The sequence below is a fragment of the Aplysia californica genome, unplaced genomic scaffold, assembly GCF_000002075.1.
Source record: "Aplysia californica isolate F4 #8 unplaced genomic scaffold, AplCal3.0 scaffold00461, whole genome shotgun sequence".
Classification (NCBI taxonomy): domain Eukaryota; kingdom Metazoa; phylum Mollusca; class Gastropoda; order Aplysiida; family Aplysiidae; genus Aplysia; species Aplysia californica.
In genome coordinates, this window is record NW_004797731.1 from 354175 (window position 1) to 361274 (window position 7100).

Below are 7100 nucleotides of genomic sequence, written 5' to 3' on the forward strand. Positions count from 1 at the left end.
GGGGCTTATGGGTTATGAGGGATCACACGCTTACCTCACCAGCAGCTGAAAATTGGTAGCTATTGGTCAACAGTGGGAGGGGCCTACGCAACATGATCGGTTGGAGGGACTACCTAACAACAACGACAGGTGATTGAATTTTGACAGCTCGCCCACAACGCCAGGGGCCAATGCACAATATATGACAAAACGTAATGGAGTCACTAAGGTGACCGTCTTAGACAGGTATTATTGCTTAGTATGATAGGGGTTGTCGGTTAAATTATGGTGGCCGCGGCCGCGTTGGACAGGTGCCCGTTTTACACAGTTAAATAATATAGAAAAAACGCAAGGGGGGAAATGGAAAGTGGCCGTTTGTACAGGTGGCCATCTTATAGAGGTGGCCGTCAGGGCAGGTTCGACTGTATTACTATTACACCACAAATGACAGAAACAATAACCAAGCAGAACTGAATTTTAGAAAATACCATAAAGCCCACTTTGCAAAAAGTTTAGGACTCCTGATTCAGGGGGGTAGACCATTACAACTCGGCCTGGTAAAGACAATGATGGGAATACTGCACCTAAGCAGAAAGACAAAGATGTTCAATAAAATCCACTTCCTAGAGCAGAAATGTTTGAGGGCCAGCGAAGCATGACAAAATGGACGAAACATTCACTTTGTTAACTATTGGTCCATTATAATTTGATGCAGAAAAATCAAACAGTTCTTATTCAAAGGAGCAACATGCAGTACCATTTTACTGCTGAGAAACAAAGAGGCATTACCATTTGAAACCATATGGTGGGATTTTTTTTTTTTTAACATTCATCCGCAAACTATATTCACAGTAGTTAAGAAACTGGAACTTAAGAAGTTTCACCATTTTAAACTTTTTACACTAACCCACTTGAATCATCTCCACTTTGCCAGCTGGCACCAAAACAGAAACAATTACCACTATGCACAAGCCTAGCTTTCTTCACAGGTAAAAATCAAAATTGCTCATTTGGTCATGTATGCTCTATCTTAAAAAGGCCTTCGACAGGGTCTGGCATGCAGCCTTATGGGCAACCATGAGGAAATATAACATCAATGCCAACCTGATCAACGTCATACAACAACTATACGACAAAGCCTCCAGCGCAGTCTACCTTAACGGCAGCATGGGGGATTGGTTCAGGACAACGGTCAGGGTGAGGCAAGGCTGTTTACTCTCTCCCAATCTCTTCAACATCTTCCTAGAACGAATCATGACTGACACTCTGGAAGACCACAATGGAACAATCAGTATTGGAGGCAGGACAATTACTAACTTGCGTTTTGCCGATGACATCGATGGATTAGCAGGAGAAGAACAGGAGCTCGCCACACTAGTGGAGCGGCTGGACACAACCTCTGCAGCCTACGGCATGGAGATCAGTGCCGAGAAAACCAAGCTAATGACCAATAACACCAATGGCATCAATGCGGACATCAAAGTTAGGGGCGAGAAACTTGACACCGTCAACAGCTTCAAATACCTCTGATCTATCGTCTCAGATGAAGGCTCAAGACCAGAAATTCTCTCCAGAATCGCGCAAACAACAGCTGCGCTGTCAAAACTGAAGCCTGTTTGGAGGGACAGAAACATCACGCACAGCTAAAAAATAGACTAATGCGCTCACTGGTCATCTCAATATTTTTATACGTCTGCGAGTCGTGGACACTAACAGCAGAATTAGAGAAAAAGATTCAGACCACAGAGATGAGATGTTACCGCAGACTCCTTGACATCTCGTACAAAGACCACATTTCAAATGCTGAAGTACGAAAGAGAATCACCAACGCAGTGGGACAATATGAAGATCTACTGACCACAGTGAAGAGACGAAAACTAAAATGGTATGGGCATGTCACAAGATCCACAGGACTTGCCAAAACAATCCTGCAAGGAACCGTACAAGGAAAGAGAAAGATAGGAAGGCAGAGAAGGAGATGGGAGGACAACATTACAGAGTGGACAGGAAAGACGATGGGTGACAATCTGAGGAAAGCAGAGGACAAAAATAGATGGCGAGAGCTGGTTTTCCAATGCAGTGGTGCCCCAACGATTGCCCCAACCACGAGATAGAAGAAGAAGAAGAAGAAGAGGCGCTATCCCCACCTGCCTTCCTAAGGGCTCACACAATTTCACAGCAACTTTCTCAGCTAGCCTGTTCATTTTTTTTATTACCACTGCGGTCCCCAAGTGGATTTTCAATTTTACATTCTGTTGGAGATATATTGTTATCATTTACATAATAATTCTCAGGGGATTGCACAGTACCCATTTGCAGCCAGGTGAATTGAAGAAAATAAGGTAAAGTGAGTTTCCTCAGGATACAACGTACTGTATGCAACAAAGTGAGACTATTCAACAGCAAATTCAATGCCTTACAGCTTGGCAAGGACCGCATTTTCTTGCTTCTCTCCAATACATGAATATATCATTCTTTAGTGAAACAGTTAACGAGTTGGCAGAATTCAAATCTAACATGTCCTACTTGTGATTTAACATTTTCATTATGATGCATTTATAATAAAAGACACGCCCACCATCTTCGATAGCTGAACTTTCTAATGGTAATATTAGATGTTCTCAATACCACTCACAGCTCAGAAAAAAAAGACTCTAAAAAAATTAAAGAGTGAATGAGCTTATACACATAAAACCATATTATGTTTAAGGTATGTGTATATGTGGGGACAATAAAGTAAGCAGTACAAATTAACAAAACTGGTTGTGTGGAAGTAAGAAATCAAAGTGTTCCATGAATCAAGCAGAGCTTGGCATTTTGGCACTGAAACCACGCTGCACTTTCACGCAGCAATCATCACAAAGAGGTAAGAACACTACAGTGAGGTCAAAACTTTGTGGTGCAACTTAATGGTAAATATTTCCTAAATTATTGAACATAAACTTTCCAGCTTTCACACAATGAGCTTGTAATTTATCTTAACAGGTCAATATTTTTATAAACACCTTTTAGCTGTATATTCTAAAAAATTCCCTAAAAAATACTAATAAAAAATTCAAGTGGGTGGATACCAGATTTTATAAGGTTTACTGCTAGGGTAATCACTTTTAAAAGTAAGTCCATCATTTTTTTTTCTAATCTTGACATTGTGTTCATTGAACACATGAAATTTGAGAACCTTTAAGGCAAAAATGTGTTCACTATAAAACTAATTTTTTGTAACAAGTTTTGCCACCAAAGTCAAAAAGTGCCATTGGTTTGCAGTGATGTAGGCCATATGCAAAATGTGTGTGAGCAGTGGGAAGTGCTGTGCAGAATCCCATTTTCTATGTGACAGAGATGTGTAGCATTTTATATAAATTTGTGAAGAAAAGTTTTTAAATCTAGCCTCAACAGTTGTGGAAAAATATGAGTTAAAGGTAAAGACAAATTGATACAAAGTACAGTGCAAAGTATGGGTGACACTGATTCACACATTAAAGAGATATTTCAGGAAAAGTTGTGCCATGCACCTTTGCCCGCTGACAATAGTTGGCCCTATTCATTTCCAAGTCTAAGAGCTATATATAAGATCAGTATATAAAAACTTCTTTTACGTTCATTTACATATGAGGGGCTGAGATGCAAAAGCCGCCACATCCATTTTAACACTTTAGAAAAAATCAGCTTTTTTTAAAGCTGCTATACGCACAAACATGCGTAAAAAGAAGATTTTTTAATGGCTTTTGAACAAAGTAGGCCTTATGTGTTGGGTTTTGGCCGAAAACACTGTGCATCTGACAGCCAGTAACAATATGCATTTATAAGCAAAAAATCTCAATTTTTTCCAAAATGTCGCTTAGTGAGTTTTGCATCTCACCCCGTCAAGTATCATAAACAAGTCTCCTCCTCTGATACAGTGAATGCATAACTGTATGAAGTTTCCACACAGTACGAGCCTCCACACATTCTTAGATTATATTTTGTTTTGGTCTACTTCAGGTGAGTATTTACTTGACATTACTTGACATTAGTGCCCCAAAACATCTTTTTTACCGTACCTTTATAATTTTATACTCCCTAACAACATTCATTGTGAAAAGCACAGAATATAGAAGAAAAGGACAGAAAATCTACCTTACTTTTACACTTTTGAAATTATAATTTTTCTTATTACCATTTTATTTCTTCTCAAATGTTGTTCAGTCACATCCTATAAAGACTGTTAGTAGTGTTGGGGGGTTAAGTGAAAAACCTCTTTAGAGGAGTCCATCTGAAAACAGTATCGAAAAAGAGCAGTAAACCAATGAAAAAAAAATCCCCCAATTTTTTCTTCTATTCGATTTTGAGCAACCTCTTTCGACCGAAAACTTGACAACCGAAAAAAATCTGGCACGCCATCAGATTTCAGTTTAAGTGGACTGCATTGCGTACTCTTTCAATTTTATGGCATTTTTCCAATTTTTTAAAGAGCTTGAGGTACTCAGAAACTGGCTCCAAACCAACTCACAGGTTATGTTTTTTGTTTGTTTGCTGGGTTGTTTTTTTTAGTTTTTGTTGGGGGGGGGGGGGGGGTGCGAAGTAGTTCAACATTTCATTTCAGTTTAAAACTTCAGCCTCCTCACTTTCTACCCCCCTCCCCGCCCCCCCCCCAAAAAAATATTTAAAATTTAAACAATTAAAAAATTAGGCACATCTTAGAGTAAAATTACCGGTTCGGTCAAAATTAGGACGAATACAGGCACGTCGACTTTAAAACTTTATATCTCCTATCTCCCTTGCCCTAGAGACAAACCGAAACCAGCTACAGGAAGCCCTGTGATTGGATTACCCCAGGAATGACCTGTTTCAGCTTGTTCTCATATTTGAGGCCCTTACTGGGTGCAAAAGTGACGCCCGATTTATTTACGTGTTCAGTCACATTTTTTTGGTTTTCTCATGGATTCGGGCAGTATTTTGACATTCGGTCATTTTCAATTATTATCACATTTGTTTCTTTGCACGCTTAATAACATGATTTTTAATGTTTGTTATCAACACTTGGACACTATGATAGTTTATCTAAAGTGGTTTTCACCATTTATAGGTATTTTAATGAGTATGTATCTGACCCACTCTACTACGTGGTATCTGACTCTACTACACTGGCATCTGGGTCACTCAACTACACTGGTATCTGACTCTGCTACACTGATATCCGACTGTATTACACACTGGTATCTGACTCAACTACACTGGTGTCTGACTGAGCTAATATGCTGTATCTGACTCAACTATTATTTAAATTATGCACAAATTCTTTATTCTTTGTTATATAACCATTGGCTCTATATTATCTTATGTGCCCGAAGGATGAGAAACTACGGATTTTATGTTACAATAATAATAATAATAGATAGCATTTGTATAGCGCATATCCCCGCTCAGCAGCAGGCTCTATGCGCTTTACACTATATTATTACCCCAGCAGACCATAGAACACTCCGAAACATTCTCAGCTTCCCGGGAAGCATACAGTGCAAGCAGCCGATTAAGCGCTCAAACACTAACAAACTGACAAGATCTTTCGCTGTCTATAGCCGGGTACCCATTCCCACCTGGGTGAAGTGAGGAAAATTCGTGTAAAGTGCCTTTCCCAAGGACACAACGTCGGGCCCTTGATGGGATTCGAACCCACGACCTTACGGTTGCGAGTCCGAGAGCCTAACCACTAGGCCACCCACGCCCCAATCCGGGCACCCCCCCTTTGGGCAAAAACGGTGAGACAGAACTGCAAATTCTCTTTCATCCTTGACAGGGCCTCATATGCAAGTAACTCTCCAGCCTTCAGAGTTTACCAAAACGTAGAATCTAGGCCACAGGCTCTTTAATCCACAACAAATGTTAACTCTTCCGGGGAAAGAGCTTCACGCTGTTTTGCTCAGTTGATGAAGAAAAAGCTGTCTTAAGAACTATTTTTAGCAAAATATCGCCGTAACTGCTGTTTCAACGAAAGTAAGGGAGGTTACTTTAGGTTTGTGTGCCACTCTTTTGGGGTTAGATTTAAAAACAAAGTTTTAAACGATCTTTTTGTACTCCAGTGCCCGACAGCTAAAACATGCTGCCCGAACCGGTACGATTACTCATCCAGCGATCCAGACGATAAGGCCAATATGTCAGCCGCCTCATTGCAGCATGGTAGTAATGGTAGAAAACTTCATGTATTTTTTTGTTGGTTCTCAGTGGATGTATGTGCTGCAGAATGATCAACTTTGAGTGGAAATTAAGTCAGGAAAAGGGGTGTGATGATTGACGACAATGAGCCTACCAATGCTCTTAATTTTTTTTTTTTATTCTTGTTATTTTACATAATTATCATTACTATCAAAACCATATCAACAGATCTTGCTGGCTTTCTCTATAAATATGATTCAGTCAAATATTTCTTGGGTCTTGCGCCTATGCAGTGCCCACTGGGGGATCAGTTCTCTAACTCAAACCAATAGCTTCACTCGCTGCCTTGAAAACAAACACGTTTTTTTTTAGGGTCACCAGCGGCTTCGTTCAGTTTTTGCCACAATGATTGGTTTTCGTCCTCGATCTGGCTAGCCCCGAATCGAATCGAACATGCCAATGGGAACTGGGTATTACAGTCTGGCCCAGCAGCAAAAATACAAAACAGATAGGCCTACACGCTTTTGATCATAGAATGGTAAAAAGGGACATCTCATCATCTAAATTAACACTTTTTGGTTTCCTTTTTAAAGGAACAATTCACACAAGTACCGTGATGATACCAACAGCTTTTATAATGGCTAGAATCTATACTCCAAGATATTTTTGCAGGCGAGTTAGGTTTTAAAGTAGGCTATGGCTGCAACTGGTCTTTATAAACTCGAGACCTTATAGACATATGATCAATTCACGACATGGAAAGCCAGCATTGAGTGACCCGAGTATGAAGAATTTCTGGTGATTTTGTAGTTTCGTTCGTTAAAATCCAAAGCCGAACGTCAGAGACCTTGAATTGCCAGGTAGAATCTAGATCTAATCTAATCGTTGAGGAGAAAATATCCAAATTCAAGCAAAGAATGGCCCTTTTTCGGCAGTTCCCACCCCCAATTATTATTCGTTGTTGGTTTGGGCCTAAAGAGTCAAGAGTG

The 7100-nt window shown here is 40.0% G+C and overlaps 1 protein-coding gene across 1 annotated transcript in view; it reads right to left on the reverse strand.

The window, feature by feature from the left end:
• The window catches only part of LOC101855894 (omega-6 fatty acid desaturase, endoplasmic reticulum), a gene marked incomplete in the record, with an annotated part of 34115 nt that overhangs the window by 26077 nt on the left and 938 nt on the right, over window positions 1–7100 (reverse strand).